Source organism: Andrena cerasifolii, chromosome 2 (genome assembly GCF_050908995.1).
Source record: "Andrena cerasifolii isolate SP2316 chromosome 2, iyAndCera1_principal, whole genome shotgun sequence".
Classification (NCBI taxonomy): domain Eukaryota; kingdom Metazoa; phylum Arthropoda; class Insecta; order Hymenoptera; family Andrenidae; genus Andrena; species Andrena cerasifolii.
This window is the reverse complement of record NC_135119.1, coordinates 16643224-16667596: the sequence shown is the minus strand read 5'-3', so window position 1 is coordinate 16667596 and position 24373 is coordinate 16643224. Positions and strand designations below refer to the sequence as shown.

Sequence of the window (24373 nt, the reverse complement as noted above, 5' to 3'; positions counted from 1 at the left end):
CACGCGGGGATGAGTCCCAGCAACTTTTAATTGAAAATTCATCGAAACGCGCTGCCATCGAATCTGACAGTGTTTTTACGAAAAAAATGCTCCCAAACGACGACCCTTAAATAGTAGCCTTTTTAAATAAACATAATAAATTCTAGACTCAAGGTAAGACTTCTGAAGTTTTTTTGAGGCCCAGTTGGAGCATCGTTGATTCGCGCGAAGCAGAGAGCAGAGGGTTTTGACATTTCTGGTTATGTCTTTTAAATTGTTAGTGGTATTGGTTTTTCAAGGATTCAGATGTCTGCGGCAGGAAATAGAGTTACGGGCGCGGGATTCTGGGAATCTGTGGAATCCTTCCCGCGATCATTCACTCGTGCGAATTCCAGGTACGCAGACGCGAGCGTGTAGGCACACACGCCAGAAAAGATATACGACTCTTCCCGGCGAGTAGAAAGCCGCCCTTCGAGTGCCCGCGAGACTAGTTATCGAGCTCAGCATCGAATTTGAATAAGTATTTGAATAAGTATTCGCCGGAATGCCGCGATGGAAGTGGTCTCACGTGAAAGGCTACGGATTTTTCAGGTTACGACGTCTGTCGTTCACCTTGCCGGCATCAACCTTCTTACCGCGTAATACCTATGGCTCCCTGTCGCGTTTGTTGCTCGTCTTATTTTTAAATACACGCACACCTCACAGCGCAAGCTCATTTGCCCGGAGCATTAACATTCCCCATCGATTTCCAACGATTTCATTAGACTGACAGTTGTACTCCGATCTTCAGTGCTAGTTCTAAAAGTACATCTCCGGCCGATTGTCCGAAAGGATACGCGTTCTACTACGGAAGTTTTGTAGAACCTCGCGTACGTAGATCATCGTATCGAGGTCCCAGGAGGCTGGGGTTATCTTATCAAAGTCGAACGATGTTGGATCTGTTGCATCGAGGCTCGGCATTAGGGCGGAGCGATACTGTATAGGCGAAAATTTAAATCTGAATTGTCAGTTGATCTGGGTACGGGATAGTTGTCTTTTGATTAACCAAACACAACTGTAAAAATTTGTTGGAAAAATATTCATTTCTGCAGGTTCCTCTTTCTTTTAAAAATGTAAAAAATAAGATTCACATTGTGAATTCTTTGTAAAAATTTTATTTTGTACATTTTTAGGAGACAAAGGAACCTGCATTTTTCCCAAATTTGTTTACAGTTGTGTTTGGTTAATCAAATAACAACTATCCCGCACCCAGGCCAATTGAAAATTCCAATTTAAATTTTCGCCTATATAGTATCGCTCCGCCCTGCTCCACGTGTCAGCGATCATCAATTCGAGTCCCACGAATTTAAATTTGCCACAGAATCCCACGGAAACCCCGGCTTCCTTGCTCATCAACGCATATACCTATCCTTCGAACTTTCTTAATCTTCTATATTACCCACGAAACACAGTACAGCTGTAATCAAAACCTTTGAAAATATCGACGACGTAGGTATCATCTCGATAGGATTTTGCTGCATCGTGTGCGATGTCGAAGCTATGTCGAAGCCTCGAAGCCACCAGAACGCTGCCTGCAGTCCTGACACGTGTTCTGCTCCCTTCCGCGGTTATCACGAAACTATCCACCCGTTTATCACTCGGCGGTCGCAACAGTTCAGCGTCCTTGTTGCCTGGAAACGCGGGCCCAGCGAAACTTGGCCGAACTTAACGAGTACGTACGACGGTACCCTCGGCGATAACAGCGAGCAATTAAGACTGCATGGCGAAAGGAAGCTCCTTATCGCGACCATGTATCCCCGCCGGTGTTCTCGATCCATAGCATTTGTCGCGGCCAGCGGTATCCTCCGTGGGGGCGATATGCAAAACGTTAACCCACATTCGGCGATGTGTAAATATTTATCGGAGCAGGGCCCAGTTGGCGAGAGCTAACGAGAGCCCCCCCTGTGGCAAATAAGCCACGTTCGATGGACAATTCGTGTCAGTGACTCGCGCGGGCCCGCCGCGTTGCCTCGTCAAACGGCGGCTTGTTTCAGCAGTGAATGAAAGTAGCTCGCAAACTCGCGCGCCACGCGTCGCGCCCTGACGTCTCACGGGCCGCCCGAATTCCTATGAATGCGAATGAACGAGAGAAAATAGTGTGCGTCGTTTATGTAACCGTATTCTCGCCTGGGAACAATAAGACATCTGTCCGCGTCCCTAGATACGCCTGGCAGACAAGCGTCTTTACCTCCAGGCGCCTTATCTTTTCCGTGGCAGAGTTCAACTTCGGCGAAGGCCCTTTGAAACTTCCACGTTTCGCTCGACGAAATTACGAGTTACAGATTCTCGAGATTTCTCTCGCGGAGGTACGACGGTTCTTTGTTGGCGCTTGTGCTTTCTTTGAAGTCTTCCTTGCAAGACTGATGCGAAGTTTAGCTGTGACTCTTGGTTATCTCTTTGCTTGCTCGGGGCAGGAACGGTCGAAGATGATCTTAAATTCCGGGTGGTGCTATGTCTGAATGATAATGACCAGGGAACGCGAGCTTTACAGCCCACAGACGTAAATCTTCCTCTGGTCTTTGTGGCTCTAACACGCTGACTGACGTCGGCACGTTTTTACGTCGAGGGAGTCGCGCGTTCCGGGAAGCATTGAAAGCGTTTTTCCAAACTTTGCGCCAATACGTTACGGGGTTTTTTGTTAAAACCCTCTTTCGTTACCCGCGCTGTTGTAAAAAGTACAACAGTCGTGGATTATTTTCTTTTTCTGCCTGAGAGCGAGCAATCGGTTTTGAACCCTTTTATAATCCTCTAGCTATGCCTTCTGCACTTTATGAAAAATCCCCGCCTCTTTTACACCAGCTTGTCAGTCTAGATGTGCAGGCGCTGAAGAGAGAAAGTCGTTATGTCGTAGAAAGTGCAAAACACATTTCAATATTTATTTATAACAGTAGTCGTTTACTCCGTTCCATCTTTTTTCCTTTTCAAAGACAACTACGTCGCTTTTTAGTTTTTAATACAGAATTATTTCTAAAGCAAAGTCGTATTCTTAACTTAAAAACATTCAGAATACCAAATGAAACAAAGAACAGGTAAAAATTAAAAAAAAAGTACAACGCGCGGGTAACCATGTTATAAAATAGGGCGCGGGTAACGAAAGGTTAAATACGTGTTCACGCCGAGGGACATTTTCTGAAAAGCTACGAAAGTATTGCTCCGGAGCTCCGAATGTCCACTTTAAAACAAACCAAGTAATGAGTTCGCTACCTACGCTTTCTACAAAACTTTCCGAGTAGAGTCGATAGCTAGGAAGGTTCCAGCCGACTTAAACCGGCATTTTTCAGAACCCTGCGCCACTCGAACCGTTAATCCACGTTACGGTCTTCCATTCGTTCCAATTCGCAGCAATCTTCTTCCAAATTCTTGTGTCCACATAATCGAGTCGGGGCGATTTACAGCTGTGTGCCAGCAAGCTCGTACCTACAGTGCGCACGGCGACGAGCCAGGAAGACTTTCGATTAGCCGCTGGATTTATGGCGGCAGGTAGTCTCGGGACGATTCCTTCAGCGACAGTCTACGAGCTTGCTCCGTTTTACAGGCTCGTAAAGCAGCACGTTCAAGTATCATTATGATCGGTAAAGAGGGTCGAAAGAGACTGCCCTCCGACTCTGTTTTATAATTGAACGACCCCTATGAGTCCGGCAACCTGCTCCGCGTCCAAGGGTTGCGAAGCCCGGCCCCAGTGCCGAAGAATCTTGAAATTATTCGATGATTCTTCGTCACCGCGTGATTCAGCTGCCACCTTGTTCCCAGGATCGCAATAAATCCCCGTTCGTCGCTTTTTCTCAGCACCGTTGCCACCTAACGGCGTTAATCCTTGGCGGCTAGAGGGCGATAAATTTCGAGGATCCTCGGCGGTGGCCAGCAAGGTTGTCGGCTCTTTTCGAAAATCCTGCCCGCAAACCGCCGCCTTTAGACGCTCCTCCGTGCCCTCGCCTTTTTGCCGATGCTAGGTAGCCGCTTTTATGAATCCAGAATACAAAGGACGACGCGGGACCGTCCAGGATGCCGCGGAGTTTTTTAAGAAGCAAGAAAAGTAGCCTCGAGCGCGGCGGTTCTGCGCCCCCCCCCCCAAGCTTTGTAATTAATGGTACGTCCGTTGAATAATTGACTTCCAACAAACAATTCGCAACGGAGGCTCTTGCGTTTAGGATCGATAGCAGGTGGAAGTTTCGAGGCGAGCGGCGCGTAAAATTGAATTCAGCTGGTCGAATTAAAATTTAATCGACAACGTAATCTCATTAAGCGACAGCCGTTTCGCGCTGCCCGACTTTGTTTTAGTAGCCCCATTGTTATTACTATGGCTCGTATAATTAGAGTCCGACGTACGCTCGGCGAGCATCTTTCCTAGGGAGTTTTCTTGGAGCGTTTCAAGCGCTTCGCGCCCGTCGTCGCTGATGCACGTGGGATAATTGCCGCCGGGGACGAGTGCTTGCCGTTTTACGGGCGTAATTGAATTTAGCGGACGGTGGAGATGTACAGGGTGCTCCAGGGGGAAATTCAAATAGGTTGAGAGTGGATTCGGGGGAAATCAAAGGACTTACTTTTGGGGGAACGTTTGGGATCTTATTCTGTAATGTGTTACAGAGAAAGTTAAAGTAACGTCTCTTGGAGTGTTCCTAATACTTTGAGCAGAGTGACTGATGTTTTTAAGGAATTCCTGCAGGTCTGGCACTGAATAGCCACTGAGATATTTAGTATTTGGGTTAACATGCTGAGTAGCCTTTACATCCTTTACTTTCGGAAGAAATCAAGATCGCAGTTTGCTTTTTAATATTAAATTACTAAATAGGTATTATTATTAATATTTAGTATTTGGGTTAACATGCTGAGTAGCCTTTACATCTTTTACTTTCAGAAGAAATCAAGATCGCAGTTTGCTTTTTAATATTAAATTACTAAATAGGTATTAATAATAATAATATTAATAATAATATTAATAATAATAACTAAATAGGTATTAATAATAATAATATTAATAATAATATTAATAATAATACCTATTTAGTAATTTAATATTAAAAAGCAAACTGCGATCTTGATTTCTTCCGAAAGTAAAAGATGTAAAGGCTACTCAGCATGTTAACCCAAATACTAAATATCTCAGTGGCTATTCAGTGTCAGTGTTAACATGCATTTGAAATTTCGAAATATAGCACCACAAGCCTAAACGATGTGTTGCTGAACTAATTATTCACCGTAGATCAAGATATTATCCACGCGAGTAAAATTTATCAAGTTTTATTAATTTATCACTAATCGAGAATCAGTCTAATAACGATGTATATTTCGTTGCTTATAATTAGCTTCAGTTTCCACTTGCGGAGTATGTGCACTTATTCCTGGATCACCCTGTGTATTTAACTCGCCTCTGGAGACTGCGCGAGCTCCACAGGGATGCAAAGTTGGAGAAGAGAATCGTTTACGTGTCTTGTTGGCACGTTTCCATCGTGCACCGCGGAACATCGAGAGAAAGGGGGAAGGTGCTTCTGGGTGGTCCTTAATTAACTTGTTCCTTTGCATACTTGAATACGATCAAGCGACTGCGTGACCACGTTCGCAAGTTCGCTGACATTACATATTGAAGCGTCATCGACGATTACACTTTTAATTACCTTGCAGGACCTCGCTATTAAATTCTTCTTATCAAACTACCTACCTATGTTCTGCGTTCTTCAGTATTCTCCCCAATTCGTTAACTCCAGTATAATACGCAGTTAAATACTGGTGGGTTCTAATCAGTCTTGGTCATCATTCAAATACAAAGCTTTCTAATCACAAAATGGTTCCCCTGCACCCTATACCGTCTTTCTGATTACCGCGCCATGATATCTGAAGGGTTTTGGAGTTAATTACCCAGTCTCCACATGGCAGAGACCCGAAATAAAAATTTCGAATAAAATAAAATATAAAATAAAATATAAAATAAAATAAAAAGTTATTCGCGAATAACGAATAACTTTGTATTCGAATAATAATTCATTCGGACGATGCCCAATTCTGCTAGAGGCTTAGAATTATCCTCGAGGCGAAGGGAAGGTCTAAAGATCTTAGCGATTGTTGAAAAAGCTAATTGCCGGATTGTACACACTCTGACGACGGAAGCGTGAAGGCGAAAATTCTAATTAGATGGAAATGTTCCCTCGGATATCATGAAATATCATCCCAGTGGGCGATTATGCAAGCTGTTGTGGCCGAAGATCGGGGAAGGGAAGGGTGCAGGGTAGGGAGAAAGAGGGTTTCGAGTTATATAGCTTCGCCACCCTCGCGCGAAATTGCCCCTCTCTCTGTTTACACCAGCTCTCTCCTGTGTCTGATTTCCGCAGATACTTTCTCGCGAGGACTTTTCTCTTCGTGGAGCTGAATAAACAGCCGCACTCCCCGCCCGACTGTGGCTGTTTAGACAGCGATTTAATGTTCCTTAAGGAGAGTCTCCTCTCTATTTGCACAGGGACACGCGGCGGTTGGAAACTGAGGCCGATGAAGCAGTAACTGTACAATGATGAGAATTAACGTTCACATTAGAGCTTCTGAATGGGAAGCACGAATCATTAGGTATATCGTGAAATATTTTCGATGCTCTTTATCGATGCTGATACAGATCATTGTTAGTGAGTTTACTGAATTCTGTCGTAGCGCAAGGGTAGTTGGGACTTTGAATGGCGTGGGCGTGTTTTCACGTTGGTACGTTATGCAAATAATTGAAAGTATTTTTCGAAACCTCGTGCCAGTCGAAGTGTTAATTTCATTTATAAAGTGTGTGATTGTTCGTCGTTGCTAGTGGCTACACTGTTCCATGGGGTCTTCAGTCTGGGTTAGAGAAATGGCAAGTAGTTCGCCTGATTGAGTATACGTATTCAGTAAATTGACCGAGAGGCTACCGAGAAGTGAAACTTCAGATACATGTAGCATGTGGGTCAGGAGTCACTGCAACTTCATCTCACCACTTAACCCCTTTACCGCTCAGGCCACGCGAATGTGTTTTTATTCGAAGCGTGTCGCCTCTGTTCTGAAACGCGAGCGCGTAAGCTTTGACTTTAGAATTATGGCGTTCGTGACTGCTGGAACGGCACGACGTGTCAAGGGAAGCGAAGATTAAATTGGTAATCTTCACCGTATAGGATTCACTGCGTTGAACTCTGTAACTACCAGTAATAACGCCGCTACTGATAATAGCCCCAGCGAAGGAGTAACAGAAAGATCGTTTTCTTTATGATTAGGTCAATGTCTAGAACAATCAGGCTCGGTATTATAATGCCAGCTTCATCACGTAGGTATATCACTTGATCTTCCAACAGGCTAGGAACTAATTTCGCAGAGTTCACAGTAGAGTCTGCATAACCATGCCATAAATTCCGTCTCCCAAACTGAAATGACTCAATTACATGAATTCGTGAATCTCGATAGTTAGTTATTAATTTGTAGGCTAAATAAGCCCTGAGAAAGGAGAAACTTTGCAGTAGAACTCAATTAGTCAAGTACTAAACATGGTGCGCGCCGACGCAACGTTGGTTGGTAGTTAATGAACTTCATGCCAAAAAACAAGTCTCAGCTTCAATTTGTTTCTTTGTAATTAATTGTAACAGAAATGCTTCGTTTTAGACAGGAACGACTGCCTAGTACCCTTAAATACTTCATACAATAATAATCTAGCCTAGGCTTCCTTGGATGTCTTCTTTCACCATCACTTTGCACTATCTTCTTGCACAATCATTATTCACTACCCTTTTTTTTTTACATATTTTAAATAATAGGTTAATAATGGGATGATGTGCTTGGGGGGAACTAACGAAGGGTTTATTAGGTCGGTGCCGATCGAAATAAGTTGAAACCACAGAAGGGCATTTACGAGCTTGCAAAACCATCGTAGACATGTATGAATGCCAGCGGAAAATATAAACCCATCGACGAGATGCATGAGAGGGAACAAGTCTTGCAAAACCATCGAAGAAATGCTTGAAATAGAACAAATTATGCAGAATCATTGAATAAATACATGAAATAGAATAAATCATGCAGAACCATCGAATAAATCAGTTCGGAAAGAACAAAACTAAATTCAGACCTTTGTAGACGAACAAAACTTCGAATGCCTTTCAACGAATCAAAAATTTGATCGGCACCGGCCGAATAAGCTATCTCAAAACCAGGTGGACGGGGGCGAGGGGGTCGCAGGAGAACCAGGTTTAAAATCCTGATCAGGTGTCCAGGAAGTCCAGTTGGTCCAGTTATTCTTGGGTCGCCAGAGGTCCAGCAGATGCAGTTAGTCCTGAGCCTCCAAAGGTCCAGGTGGTCCTCCAGGCCCGGAAGACCGACGAAGACTGAGTATTCGGAGCTACGGCCGCGCCTGGTGCTCACTTATTTCGAGAAACAACACTTGCGATGGAAACAAGGCCAACGGTTAATTCCAATTACGAAAGCCAGTTAATTATTCGGCAAAAATTGATATTTCCGCTAAAATATTCATTCCAGCGGCTATTACTATGAGAAATGATGTTAACAACATTTACACTAACCGTCCAGTATAAATAATTATGGACTGTGATCGATAAAACTCGAGATATAATGCAATTAATAACAGATGGACTTGGACTTCGAAATGATTTTCTACGCCGAAACAATTTCGTTTCATTCGCAATGTTTAAACGTTAAGGTTAATGCTTATGCATATCTATGTATTTCAGAGTACCTATTAATTGTAATGCATAAATGGTTTTTAGCTGAACTTTGTATAAACGAATACGTGTAGGAATATTATAATTTGCTTTCTATTTGCCTCGAGAATTGTCTTACTGCCAACACAGAAATTTATAACGAAATCAAGTTCTTCAAATGCTTGACTATAGTTACTGCGAAATTGTTTATTTAGTTCGAATAGGGGTATAATAATGATTCGAGACCTTGTACACCTTATAAACCCTTCCTACTAGCCAGAGAAGTTAATTAAAATTCCATACAACATCGTCCATAGAATGTAGAGTATGTACATATTTCTACAAATATTCCTGCAAGTATTCATTTATACGAAGTCCAACTAAAAGCTTTATATATAGGTATATTACATTTATTTCTCTAAAATATTCCAAATAAAGAGGAATAAAGTCTCGACTTCCTGAAAGTTATCTTCTGTAGCGATAAATAAAGGTACGTTCGCTTCTAACCAATGTTGTGTCGGTGCATTCCATGTTTAGGACTAGGTTAATTAGATTCTACTACGAAGTTCTTTCCAAGTAACGTTGCATGTGACACTAAAACGTTAAGAGGGTCTGAGCCCCACAAACCCGGGACAGAAAAATGCATTGGATGTTCGATCTATTCTGTACTTGATCTGTGCCTATACCCCAACTTCTTAAACCATCTGTTAATACGTTCATCATTGAAAAAAAAATCTTAACAAACAATAAACTGGAGTACAATTATAACTCATTAGTATCCAAATAATCCTAAAAGGATACTTCATACCGCAGTTCGGATTTTCATCTGAAATTTCCTTACCTCCACGTTCATTAATGAGGGAGGAAAGTGTACCAATTCGTAACAGGTCGTCTAATAAGGGCTGTTCGCCTACCGAACTATTCACTTTTAGTGGGTAATTTTTCCGCAGTAACCTTCGAGCAACAATTATTTTCGAGAAGTTTACGTAATGCGTCTCAAGTATTGCGTCTATCTAATCTAATCTCGTCTGTCACGTTCTGTCCGTTTCAGATCGTCAAGCCGTTCGGGAGCCATGGCCTTCGATTCTACAGAAAATAAAATTCTACGCGACGTCTAAGATCCCTCGCGTCTTTACGGCGGAAGAGCATTAATTCCACGTACTCTCTGCGCCCGTCTTCAAAGTTCCTCGAGTGGCGAATAAAGAACGAGAAGAGGAGCCGAGAACGAGGGTCGACGGGTAAACAGAAAGGGAAGAAAGCGGACAGGAAAGGGTCTCGTCAATTACCGCCGCCCTGGAATAAGGTAAGCCAGCCGCATTTTCAAATTCTTAACAAATTCTTCGTTCCTCTGCCAAGGTCTGTATTAAGTTAAAGTCCTTGGGATTCAGTGCAATAGTAGCGCACAAAATGAAATCCTACGTCACACGATAGATAATCTCATTGAGAATGCGTGTACCAAATTTCACTAAATTTGGTTGAACGGTTTTCAAGTTATTACCGACACGATGTCGAAAAGTCTAGTTTCGGGAAAAACGCGTTTAAAGTATCCTTGTTATTATAACGAATTTTTTAATGGGACTTTCTCACATTACTTTTAAAGGTCCAAAATACCATTTCATACAATTTGTTTTCAATTTCTTGAAACCGTCAAGATAATGTAACCCCTTGATTAAAGCACAGAGTGCCTTTTCTTGTGCCTCGAATATCACACTTCTAAACCTCTAGCTAAAATTCCATTAATTTCTTCAACGAACTTAATCAACCCTCAAACCTCCACACCCCCACGACAAATTTTCACACCCTTTATATTCCCAGCGGGCGGCTAATAGCTGTCTTTTTAGTAGGCGAATAAACACGTCCCCCGTTTAAGGTGCTGCCACGTGTGCCCCTCTGGAGGACCATCGCCATCACGCGTCACGTCGCTCGCAAGTTTAAGGTCGTCGTGGCAAAAAGGACCGCCTGAAATAGTACGTGGTGCCGGTGCAGGGGACAATCTCGTCCCCTCGCGTTCCCGACGCTGACAACTATTGACTCCATTCGTCTCCCTCGCCGTCCCATGCGTCTTACTTTATGCTAACGTTCCGCGCGCGATGGCCAGCCTAGCGGCTCGCAACTTCCACGGGCGCGCTTTAATTGCGAGGTGCCTCGGTTCACGGGCGAGGATTTGTTGCGCCGGAGAAATTCGCGGCCTCTGCGAATAGTTCAGCTAGTGAATTAATCGTGAGAACTTGAGTGACGAACGTTGTAACGTAACGCGCACGCTAGATCTTTGGTGGCTCCAATACCCAACATAAATTGCAATTCAATCAGTTCAGGATTGGTCCAGAGGAAAGCAATAATATTCTGACTCCCTAGTAGCAGATACCTGTAGGAATTGGACACTTTAAGCTCAGGCTATAAACATTAAATTACATATCAAAATAATATATAATTTTGGAACCAGGGGGCAGGGGTCTATTTTTATTCCGACTCAGAATTCACAGATTTACTTTCTCCGCCGCACTGAGGCACTAACTCAGTAATCCCTACTTCGTACTCTGCTGGATAAAGTTAGAAGTGGACGAGTCGCCAACGGCGTTTCGTCGAGACAAACTCCTCCACCGTCACGTAAACGTTCTCCAGCCAATTCGTAGGAACGTCATACCCCCGGCGAGTACGGTTTTAATTCCGTTTCGCGTGTGTGACACGATCGCAGGTGTTTTCCTTGGCGTAAGTTTACGATAGCTTCGTTTTTAAAAACCCCAAACTTTGGTTGACAAGTGCATTTCTGCACGCTGATTCAGTTCTTCCGTGACAATTGATGAGTCTTCGTAGGATGTCAAGTTCTGCTGGCAGGGTGTATTCAGGTCTTCAACTATGTTTTCTGGGATCACTAGATTTCCAAGGTATCTCGAACCATTTTTAGAGAGAAAGTGTCCCTTCATTTTCCTGAACAGAGTAATAACTCAAGTCATTTCAATCTAGTTGATTCAATAACACTAAACTGTTCTCGTGATATCTTTTTCCCAAGAGTTACTGGGACCCCAATACAACAAACATAACATCTAAGACTACTTCCACACCCCACAACCCAATAACTGGTACCAGTTCCTCCACAAAGCCAAACTTTTAACAGCCTCGAACGTCCAAAGAAATCAGAAATCTCCGACCCACAAACCACCATATCACAGTGCTCCCCCGAGACTCCACTGAAATGGGACGAACTCTGCGGCACATAAGCGGTGCCATTAAAAAGCTGCCACCGATTAGACTCGGGGCAGGAAAGCCGCCGCTGGTGGTCCCTCTCGAACAAATCTTCGTTAGATGCTAACCGGAAGGATTGTCGTGGACCATTACTCACCGCGAGCGTCCAAGAGACACCGGAGCGAAGCTTCAAAGAAAGCTCGCGTGCGAATCTGCCAAGATTTACCTGCTATATATCACCTCGGATTACGTTCGACGATTTTTCAGTGGCGCGAACGGGTCGCTGGCAATCTGCAGTCTTTCCGGGGGAATCCAGGGAGGTGGTCATTGAAAGGAACAAAGACGAGGGGCTCGTTAAGAGCCAGAGCGCAGGCGAGGTTGAATCGCTGAAATTTTCTATCGCCAGTCTGCGCAGATGTTGTCGCGAGTAAACTGGAGGCGCGGTCGTGCAGCAAAATTCCCGCGGGTAATTACGCCACGGCCTCACGTATGTGCGTTTCCTCGTTGCTGGCATTTATTTAGCAACGACGCAATCAGCGGGCATATCCGCGAAATATTAATGAGTCGCGCACGAGGCCATCTACGAGCGAAGCGCTCCAGCTGAGCGTGGCGCCAACAAAGAGGGACGTGCCCGTGGCAATAAATCGATGCGAGCCTGCGATCATAATCGATGCCCACGTAACGAATCGATAAACGCTGCGTGCAATGCAGTGATCTACCTAGGATTCTTCGGCTTACAGTCTCTGGAATTAACCAGTGCCCAGGAGGATCTCGCTTGGTCAGGAAAAGGGGCATTACGTAGGTGCGAGATTTCTCCCGAAAAAATGCTACTTCACAGTGATAGATTTTATTCTGCTTTAATGAAGAACTGAACGAACAAGAACTCCTCTCGTCAGTACCTATTTGCAGGTTGTAGAATTATAATATTAATTTTGGGGGGAATCTGATCAGAATGGCATTGTTGGGGACTGCGCGTGCTCCCAGGAGCGCTGACGAGAGCGCTCCCACACGGGCATCTTGGGTGACCAGTTCTGGCTTGGGACGTGACATGGAACGGCTGTGCACGTTTGTATCGCGTTATAAATAAAGCTAAGAGTCACAGTTATTCGGTATCGCTTTCATCCATGTACTTGAACCCGATCCTAAAACCATTCGGGACTCAACAGGCATTCCCTTCTATTTACGCGTAGATTGCTTGATGTGCATCAGAATTCTTGCAATACTAACCATCGGCCGTAAGACATCCAAAGTATCATCACTATCAGCCTCGTGTCAGGCAACGCTACCAGCAGTAAAAGGTGGCAATAATGTCCCCTCCGCCGGAGCTGGCTCACAAAGAGCAAATTACATCACACTGTTAAGAAAGCTCAAACGACCACTCTGACTGCTTCATATTACCGCACTCTATCTCCCTGACCCCTCGGGAGATTAGCTTTTCCTCGTAGACAACAGAAAGCTGCTCCAACAATGCGGCCCGCTCAATTACCATCGCTCAATCTCTCGAGCAGCCGAATCATCCGTTCCCCTCGATCGAGCGGATTAAATTAACATTTGCGCGGCATCAGCGAGCCGACCGGATGATGATTTATTACCGTGGTCGAAATTAGACGATGATGTCGACGGAAGTCGCGTCCAACGGGGCCCCGTCTTGCACGCTCGGCCGCGGCCTAGCCAGAGGAACCTCAGAGTTCTCGCGGATCCCGCTTCTTGCTCCACCGGCTGTCTTAATGGAGGCGCTTGTTTACGTACACGGTGTACGCTGCCAGTTTGCATGCTCGTATTAACGTGCACGGCGAATTGCCTTGACGATTACTTAACGCCATTCTCAACGTAAACGCGCTACCGTATCGCCGCGACGGTGCAACCGCGCGCTTCCATCGGCTTCCTCCATTCAGATCGCTCTGAATAATGGCACACGCGTAACAAACACTTGCGCTGCTCCCTCGTGTCTCGACTGCTTGCTAAGGGAAGCTTTAAGGGGATGGATTCTCGATTTAAAGGCGCCTATTTGCTCGTCGTGAGGTTTAGGGTGTTGTATACCAACGTCATTTAAATCTATATAAAGTATTAGTCAGCGCGTTAGTTTTCCAGATAGCAATAGTAAGCATCCTGAAGTCCTTCTTTTATGACCTTATCCGTACCCTATTACTCATCCTTGAACCTCGATCTCTATGCCTCATCCCTTAACGACCGTTAAACTCAGGACAACCCCCACTTTTCAGCTTACCGAAAACCGTACATATATATATATATATTACACGCAATTCTTCCAGTCAGAAGCACTTGAGCACTTCAGTCCGAATAGTCTGGACACGAGAATCTAGTTCTGAATCTATAATCTAGTATTTATCTGTAATCGTCTTAGTTTCCGTTATTTGTATAAAGTTATTTAATAAAATAAAAGTAATACGAAAAATACGGAATACAACAAGGGTGTACCTGTGTGCAAGATTTTTACGGGAGCTTGCCGCTTTCCATTTCAGGCGTCGAATTGTTTGGAATTTTGGGAATTCTATGAAGTAGTCTATTAGCGTTTAATGCTTCAAGGATTTGAGTGATAAAACTTATCTTGTTACCATTAAATGTTTGCGGGGAAAAATAGTGAACTTAATTCGGGACATGTAGCTTCGCAAAGAACCGAAGAAAAGTCTATATGATCGATATATGTGATTATCCATGAATGACCAAGAATCTTATTGTATGAAATCGTACAAATTTTCAAGGAGGAAACGCCACGATTTTCAACTCACTTCGACCGCAGCGAGATCCATTTCCTTTGGAGCGCAGCTTTGGAAGAGGAAGTATTTGGATCCTCGATGAGAATATTGCCCTTTCCTCTGCAGAAAGTACATACATCCTCGAAAAACACGAGGCAAGAGGAAGAATGTTAGAGTGCAGCGTTTGTCCCGCTCAATAGACCGCCTTGATTCGATGAGGACTGCGCGCGCGAGCAAAGCGTGTGTGTACACGAAATGATTGCAGAAAGTTCGCGGGCCGGACAAAGTTTGCGCGGCGATATCTTCCGAAGTGGTAGAAACTACTTTCATCGCGGTGTGTTTTCGCAATTTCATATCTACCGCCGTCGTGGAAGTACGAAGGAAAACTGATCCAGCGGAGGACACTCGAGGAACAAAGGCGCGGGGGTCTTCGCGGGACAATCGGGGGAATCGTTATTTCCAAAGCGTAACACAGGAAGTCGCGGTTTGCTCTTGATCGTGATTACTCCAACGGCGGAGAGCTAATTATTTTTATTGCGAGCCGCTTTCGATTAATCTACAGCGTGCGTGTGTACGTCCGACGCCTTTAAATCTTCGTTATCGCGCCTTATCTCGAGTGTTTGGCGTGGCCTTAAAAACGCGCCCGGCACAAACTCACGAATCGTAAAAGGCGGAGAAAGGGAGAAAGGTCGGAGTAGAAGATCTGCTTCTCGAACAGAGGTGAACCGTAATTGAGATAAGCGACGATTTGAAATATTTTAGTGACACAGAATGTTAATGTGGAAAAATTCAGGGAGCAAATGTGGTAATGCATGGCTTTTGGGAATGGTTTACGAGCGACGATATTTTAAATGTGCGCGTCGATTGGTCTGTATTCAGATACGTTATTATTTCCTCAAATTAATCAGCTGGTGCTCCATTTGCGACAGAGGCATTTTCCAATTTACAGGATTATCGCGAACTAGTTAATGAAGTTTGTTGCTAGCATATAATTCACGATGGGGATTCAAAGTCAATCTCTTTGGAGCTTCGTAGGAGGACAAAATCCCATTATGCATGTTTGACTTAATTTTCCGCGAGAAACTCTCCCTCTTTTGTTGGTACGTACAACGTATTATGGAAAACCAGAAGCTGTTTAATGTAACTTAATACGTTGCGTACAGGGAATACTCGTGCTATTCCAAGAGCTGTCCCTAGGTATTTCATCTCCTCTGTTAGTGTTTTACACCCATCGTCAGAAGTAATTAATACTATACCACGGTAATATAATTGAATGAAAATTGAAGGAAATTCACACAGACGGTATTACGGATAAGCAATTAATTATCAACTCATTAGTTACAATGACGTTCTTGCATAATACACCTTTCCAAATTCCTCTACATTTAAACCACACAATTTATTCCCTAACCAATCACTCAAAACGCAAAACAATATATCCTGCAAAGAACATGACATCACCTCACCGAATAAAATAAAGTACTGTATTATCCAAGCAGTGGCCTTCGACACTGTGCTTCGAAAGATGAAAAACACGATTATTATCTGAAATCAGTGTTTCTGAAAAAAGATAATTCTACGCCTCCCCTTCACATTATATTATATAATAATATTATCTAAAGCCATAGACGCACCGCACAAGAGGCATCTAAATTCCTTTATCTCAGAACAATATTCAATTACGTAGGCCATCGGACAAGAGCTTCCACGATACCGAGGGACTGTTCCTCTCGATCGACCTCTTCCAAAGAAACTCCACGAGGCTTCTACCGCGAGGAAACACGAGGCATTTCCTGACCGGTGGAAACCATTTTTAGATCGTCGAGGGCCCTCTATTTCGCCCGACGCTTCCGCTACGTCAGTTAAGGGAGGACTAACAACCTGAATGCCGACTCGATGCCGCAAAAGTCCAGCACAAATCCCGTGGGAGGAGTCCGCCACGCGTCGTATATTACGAGTAAGGCTTCGGGGAATCGAGAACCGAAAAAATCCTCGATCATCGAACTGCTACGTTCCTTCAGCTGCCACTTTCAGTACAGGCGGTGGCTAAACGCTTGACTAAATGATTACCTTCCGATCCCAGTGTAACCTATCAGATCGCTGTTTCAAGGCGCAGACATCTCTTATGCGGAGTGTTCGGAAAATCCTTGAGAAGATATCGCCTCTTTTCAGAAGCACTTTCTGCGGTGCTGTTCCGGCAGCAAGCGTGCCTCTACCGTTGTACCTTGCCAGATCAAAAGAAATCGGTACCGCGCTACCTCTGGAACGTTGTTCAGCAGTCTTCAGCGCGCTTAACACGTGTTGGCGTTAAGTCTCGGCCGACTCCGCTGCATCAATCATTCAAGACTCTTCCTGCCTACGTGCCTCTCTCGCATCTGGATAACTGCTCGCAAATAATTCATACGCCTAGAAGGAATAGTTTCCAGCAACTAATGCTACTCGCCTCGCCACTGAGGAACTTTGATTTCCCAGCCAAGCTCCTCGTGGATCGATACACCGTGCTGATGTTGATGTGTATTGGTTCGCGTTAATAGAAAGCCGAGGGGATTCAATAATTAATGGCCGACGGCGGTGTGCACTTTGCATTTCTGATTTCTAGGTTTTTCATTAGCCCTCTTGAATACTCGATGAAATCTCTGATTGAACCTGGCCGATGTCGAACGTGAACTTAATCTCAAACACTTGGAGACCGAGGGAAAAGCAAAGAATACGTATATTACCGATCACATTTAACACTTCATCAGCCACTGTCGGCGTGACTTGATTATTTTAATCTATCAACTCGCGCAGGCCTTAAGGCGCATTTACGCGGCTCATTTTTGTCGAACAATGCGGTTCACTCCACGAAATAGAAACAATGAAATTGAAAGGGAAATTTTTACACGTTTCAACGAAACTGATCAAACTTTTTTGATAATGGTACACCTAAACGGTATAAAGAGAACACGTAATCTTTGCACCCTAGTTTCTCGTGTTGTATAAACCATTAGCAGCTAATAATATTACACAATTTTCTCATTGTTTAAAATTTCGAACAGTAGCAATATTTACTTCATACGCCGACCATCCACTGAGAATGTTTTCTTATTAGAATTCGATTTTCTTTCGTAGGTACTTATGGATGATGAAACTGTATTTCTCCAAACCAATCAAAGATTATCCAAAATCACTAACTACTTAGTTGGGGAATTTGAAGATCGGCAAAGAGGTTGCTCTAAACTCTAAACCATGTGGTGAGTAATCGAGGTGTTAGGATTCACTTCGCGGGTGATTGCGACCAGGCCTTTCTTGCAATCGATTTGATTTCTTCGCACCTCCAGAAACTCCGGTCGTCAGGATCCATTTAGGCAGCTAATCCTCACGTACTCGCGTTTGCCTGGTGCAATCAGCGCGCGTCCACTCGCAAATTGTTGCCACTGGCAATAAATCGATCATATTAGGCGGTGCGACGCGGTGAACAATGAGCTGTTTCGCATTAATGCCGCGATTCGCAGTCTCGCGAAGAAACGGGCGTCGAAGTCCTATGGAATATTAAGAGGCATCCCAGCTACCGTACGCATACGGCTTATCGCCGCTCTCAGCTCTCGCAATCTTCGCCAACGTTCACCACCGTCGTGACTCCCCTCTTCGGGGGTCTCTAGTTTGCCAATCCCGCAGCGACTTTCCCGACTTTCTTTCCACTGTCTTTCTAGGAGACTTAGAGAGTGAAAATTTAATATCACCTTTCGCTGAGTGGCTGTAGTGGATGTTTCTCAGGTTCTTTTAGTGGAACTGTGGGTAATAGTCGTGTCGGATTTGGGGTGGTATAGGAAGTGCTTTTCAGTCTATTATTTTTATTACGATTTTTTTACTTTACTCTCATATGTAATATAGAGAATTGTTCTATATTCTATTGTATGCAGGTTAGGGTGTTTCAATTTTTTTAAGGGTTTTTTTTATGTAACTTTGCTCGCCCCCTTGGTTCTATTCATCTAAGTGATCCGTAGGTATGCAAAATTTTAGACAAATTTAATAATATTTAGGGGTTCCACAGTTTTATCACTAAGGTAGGCCTGCGGCGGTAGTAACACTTGATCATATGTATATCTAAAATTGGTGTTAATATGCATTATATGTTTTGAGATATTAGCGTGTTACATTCGCCCCCCTGCTACTACCGCTCCCAGTCTACCCAACATATTTTCGCTTTTTCAGGTTTTAAAAATGTGGGTAAAATAATAAGGTACAGAATTTTTATAATTGTGAACAATAGTAATAAGAATAAAATGTAAATTTATCTAAGTCTAAGTCTTCATTGAAGATTAGTTTCTATTTTAGGGACTTGAGAATAAAAATAATTATCACTGGAAATCGTGTTTCCCTAGCATACTATATATTATTTACTGTGAAAGTGTGCAACCTCTAAATATTACTCAATTTTCCTAAAATTTGTCAGATATTCTTTTTATATTAATAGGAATCGGCGCATGAGCAAAGTAAAGAAAACTGTAATATTTTAATTTTAACCCTATAATATGAAACACCCTAATGCAAGTAGAAGTGAGTCGGGTTTAAATAGAAGTGACTTTTAAGTTATTGTATATAAAGAAGCTTCTTTTTAAGAAAAAAAGTCGATATTCTAAAATAGTTATTCTTCTGAAAAAAATGAAGAAGGTGAAATAGATTTTAAATATGTATTAGCTAAACGTTGGCCTGACTTCCTAATCATTTGCACAATTTTCCTACCCTTTCTTCACCTACAATTTCAATACTGTTCCTGTATCATGGAAAATGCGAAGTTAGTAATTAATTTGCTATTTCAAGGATTCGAGCAATTGAACGACGCATTCGTCAATGTATTGCGACCATAGTCGTAAGTCCACGTTCCCCCGCACCCAACCATAAGCATAGAGACGACGTGAATGTACGTCACTCGCATGCAAAGCGTTGACTACTTGAAATTGCAACCTATTGTCACGTAATTGTTCGCGCAAATTCGTTCAACCTTTAGCTGTCGGGATTTCGTAGTCGCCTCGCAGCGTATGGACATTTCAACGCGCTATTTGTTACATTTATTCGCGAATAATTTTAAGAAAATTTATTTCCACCAGATTTCCCACCAAAAGTATTATGTATCCAATTAACACGGTGCATCAAATTGCATTCGCGATCCATAGAATCCTCTATATTCTGATGATCGTATTTCATTGTCGGATTAAATGTGAAAGAATTTCGTCAATAATTTATTCGAAGCGAAACACTCTACTAACACGCTGGGTATAGTTTGCAATATTTACAGTGAATTACAGTGAAACATCGTGCCTATGAATTACTTAGTTCAAATAATCAAGGCTCGACAGTATTAGAATATTAAATTATTCTCTCATGAATTATTCAGAGGTTCAAAAACCGCGTATTTTATGATAAACGGAACGTGAATTAATTCAGTTCCTTTTTAATCCCAATATTCCTCGGCGATATTTCGCTGGCTGTTTAAATATGGATCCACCGAAATGATAAGACCGCTGCGCCAGCGGCTTTTTCAATATTATTAGAGCAAATAGAATCCCAGAAGTTTGGAAAACCCTTAAAAAATATTAAGGGGGAAGAAGAGCGGCGCTTTGACGGAAATAAAGTTACGAGGAGTGGAATAAATATGCTAATGCAGCCCGCATCTTCCATCCCAACCTGAACTCGCTTTGTGAATAAGAACCATATGAATTCCTGGCATTGATGACTCGCCAGGTTGCAAATTCATGAGTAACAACGCGTATTTGCAACATTTTTTCTCCATAGAGCCTGTCATACCTAAAAATGTACACCCGAATACATACATATATTACGTTTGATGCTAAAAAAAAAAGGAACAGTCATACAACTTGCCCATTTTTGACGGGCAAAATATCGTTTGCCGTTCCAGTTCAAAGAAATTAAAAACTAACATCTATCTTCTACTTACTTCTTTACATGAATAAATATTTGACATAGAACACCGGTGGTATAAAATACAGGGGCATCACAACGAAACCCAATAAGAAAAACTCGTATCTAAAACCAACAATGTGCCTAGATACAATAACACAGCATTACGTAATTTACGTTTAACGCTTCTTTAATCTAAACACCACGAATCCACACGTTTTCATTAGACGAGCGCCGAGAACCTTGCAAGCTCAGGAATAATAATCTGCTACCATAAGTTCCCCTTAAGTCGAGCAACCTTCATACCCTTCCCTCCTTCTCCAGTCCAATGGCGCCAAAACAGTGTTCACCCCCGGTTGCATTACTCGCGCGTAACGCAAAAATTTGCGCCCGTGAACCGTCGTAGGTAGCAAGCATCCTCGAAAAATTGGCCATATTTCGTTTCGCAGCGAAGACGTAGGGTGGCTGTCGCGGGGGGAAGCTGTCCGCGGGCGGAGTAAATGAAAGTTCTCCAGGAATAATTTGATCGTTGCTCGGGTTACTCGCGAGAAGAAAGAGGAAGAAAAATCACGGGGCTGGCTCAGAATCTGGCGTGAAATTGCTGCAAGTAGCGTCGCGGCTAATTACGTTATTCCGTAATTCGTTTTGCAGCCGGCACGGCGAGGTGAAAACGATGCGTCGAGCCAGCAACAAGTTCATTCGTTCGTTCGATCGCTATTCAGTCCCGCGCGAGACCGATACGGCGCATCGAGTGTGTAAGTTTAATTAAACTGTGCGCGAAAGAATCTCTTTAAATTAATCTAACTTGAGGGCGAGCCTCGAGGATCCCCGTTGATTGGATCCCGTTTCGCTGCCTGCTTGTCTGCTTAATTACCCGTCGATTGCATTTACTTCCAACCCTCCCCTACTTCGTCATGTTTTTCGACGTATATCTATTTTAAATTGGACGCGTAAACGCGCGGAGTGTTCGAAGGGAGGGTTTTGAAGTTTTTGGGTTTTCGAGGACTGTGGAACGATGTTGCTTTGGATTCTGTTGCGTTTCGAGTTGAATGATTCGTTGGAACGGGTTTGGAACGTCTGCTGCATAAGAAGATGGAAAGATTCTTTTAGAATGTTATTAGAATTCATTAGAATTTTGATTAGAGTTCAGCAGAATTTTGCGATAGAATATTCTTTGCAGCAGCGTTACTTTCTGAGTGGAAATGTTGGATGGTGGCTGGGAGCGTTGAAAAATTTGTTGCATCTGGGCGTAAAGAATAAGTGGAGGGAATATGGTTAAAGTTTTCATTCGAGTCTTCGTGGTTTGCATTACTCCGCGCATTCATTCGGTGAATTATGCAGGCGACGATCGGCGGCGATAAAGAAACTTACAGCGGGATGTTGGCGAGACCCTGAAAAATTGAACAGCGTCTGTATTATGGAGCAGCGGGTCGACACAGGTGCAATGTCGCCCACAGACTGTCACGCGTACCTCTTCGGTCGAATGAATGAGTCTCGCTGGACACATTGTCAACAGCAATGTATCACCGGGTGGTCGATAAACTCAGCAAACCTTTAAGTATTCATCCTGGCCTTTATCAAACACCATCTGATAGGTGGAGTCAGTTGCGCCGAAGTACGAACTTTGACCATGCGATTCGACGCAACGAAATCCCATTGCGAATTCTGTACCAGCCTCGAAAACCAGAACTCTGCTTCCTCAACAAACATAAGGCACAATAATCTTTACCCTCCAGTATTATATCCCCCGCCATACCCCCTCCCCTACACCAGAGATGGGCAAAGTTTGTATTTAAATAAAAATTTCGATTAACGAATAAAATTAAAAAAAAAATATTCGCCATGTTAAAGTTTTTATTAAGTTAATGCTCAACTCTGCCTCGCGCAACATTCCTCAACCTGCAAATACTCGAGCAAAAACCTAAGACTCACAAACGTCCAAGCCAACAAGACTCATTCGCAAGTAAATGAAACCCCAGCACCGCGTATTTACCTACCCCATTGCGGCGTAGTCTTCGTCGAAAACCGTATTCCCTTCCATAAGCTACCGCGGATGCAAGTTCGCTATCAATTGGCTGCCGCTCTTACGACTAAATTAATTGAAAGCGTAGCTCGTGACCACGCACATCGGACGGTCGCGAGTGGGAGTCCAGGTAATGGCCGTACGAAATTGTATCGACTGGTCTGGGAACGGTTCAGGAGGCGAACAGCTGAGGGACGATATAGGAGGGATCGCGTGACACACACAGGCAAACGGCTGGGCTCGTGGTGATCACGTGCACCGGGTGTCTCGCTCCACGATTGCGGGGTTCCCCTTTAATTATTGACCCCCTTGGTGGCCCAAGATGCACGCCACGTACACGGCGGTTTGGTCACATTCGATCGTTACCAGGGGAATCGACGGTGTCGTGAGTGGCCAATTCCCTCGCGGCTGCGGCCACGTTCGATACCGTTATTACGAGGACTAATCCAACTTCGCGCCCGTAAACAATATTACCAGTGGTCCCCGGCTACACTAGCAGCGGGGAACTCTGTCTGCTTGTAACCAAATTTATTAGCCGGTCCTTCCACCTTCCTAGCTCCTCTGATTCGGATACTTAATGGAGCCTCATAATTGCTCGCCGGGGACGTCGCTATGCTAAGTGCTTGGGCCTGGAAACTTGTCCGATGGAAGGTCGTTACGTGGTTTAAATGAGATTCTACGGTTGATTTGAAATAGTCGCGTCACAGGATACTTTGGTACAGCACTCGTTTTCGGACTGTTCCTTTCACTGCGAAATTTTTGTGCTCTTCGTGAACAGGGATACAGTAGGGACTTCTGGGGGAAGCAAGTGGCACTGGGGAGTGATTGTAAAGTGGCGCTTGTAACTGGTAGACTGATGGATACCTTGTAAACTGATGCAATCAGGTGTATCCTGTAACGTAACGTGGGGTTCACTGACAAGGGAGCATCCCGAACCTGGAAATTCGAAAAATTCTGAAACTCTGTGAATATGTAGGGAATTTCCTCCTGATTACAAGGCAATTTTTGTTTGCTGCCCAAATTCACTCTAAGGGGGTGTAATTGACTGTTGAAAATCCGGTTATTTTCCGATTTTGTGTTATAACTCGTGAACTGTAAAATAATTTTTTCACCAAATGATAGACCTAATGAAAAGAAGTAACTTTTGTTTTGAAACTCGTTTTCTATCACTCGGGAGTTATAACACAAAATCGGAAAATAGTTGAATTTTCAGGGGTTAATTTCACCCCATTCGAGTGAATTTGGGCAGCAAACAAAATCTGCGTTGTAATCAGGAGGAAATTCCCTATATATTCACAAAGTTTCAGAATTTTTTTAATTTTCCGGTTCGGGATCTTCCCCTGTGAGCTTACGAGTAATCTTAGATGAAACTTACTCTAATGGAATAGTGTATTTATCCTCTTTTTAATTGCACCTTACCTCCCCAAATCTGACCTCTGCTTTCAGTACACTGAGCGTACACTTGTTGAAACGAAAGTACTTAACCCTACGTGATCACATAGTGCATCGCATCTCAGGATATGTCTTTGTTAATATTTCTCGAAATTTGTAGAGCTTAATAATAAAATTCACAAATTTTGTGAATTTCAAGAAAAAAAGTCGCTTTTATCCACAAAACTATTTTTTCAAATACAAATTTCAACATATGAAAGAGTTCATTTCTAGAAAAAGACTATTAGAGCACTACGAAAGTACAATTATCCCTGAAAAGTTAAAAGATTAAAAATTACGAAAATGTTAATTAAAAAATGACGCTGGTGTGCAGTGAACGCGATGTGACCAATTTGTGATTATAAGAAGGTGTGACCACGAAGGGTTAAGTCCAAAGAACGCCTTCATTTGCCAAATAAAATAGCTGGTTCCGCGAATGTTGTGGGAGC

General features: G+C 43.4%; 1 protein-coding gene across 2 annotated transcripts in view; it reads left to right on the top strand.

Annotated features, from left to right (window-relative positions):
* Pde9 (phosphodiesterase 9) overlaps positions 1-24373 on the top strand; it is a 155572-nt gene that overhangs the window by 39481 nt on the left and 91718 nt on the right. For both annotated transcript variants that reach the window (XM_076806793.1, XM_076806792.1), the window contains exon 3: positions 9721-9972. The gene's annotated coding sequence lies outside the window, so the exon portion shown is untranslated. The remainder of the gene's footprint in view (positions 1-9720; positions 9973-24373) is intronic.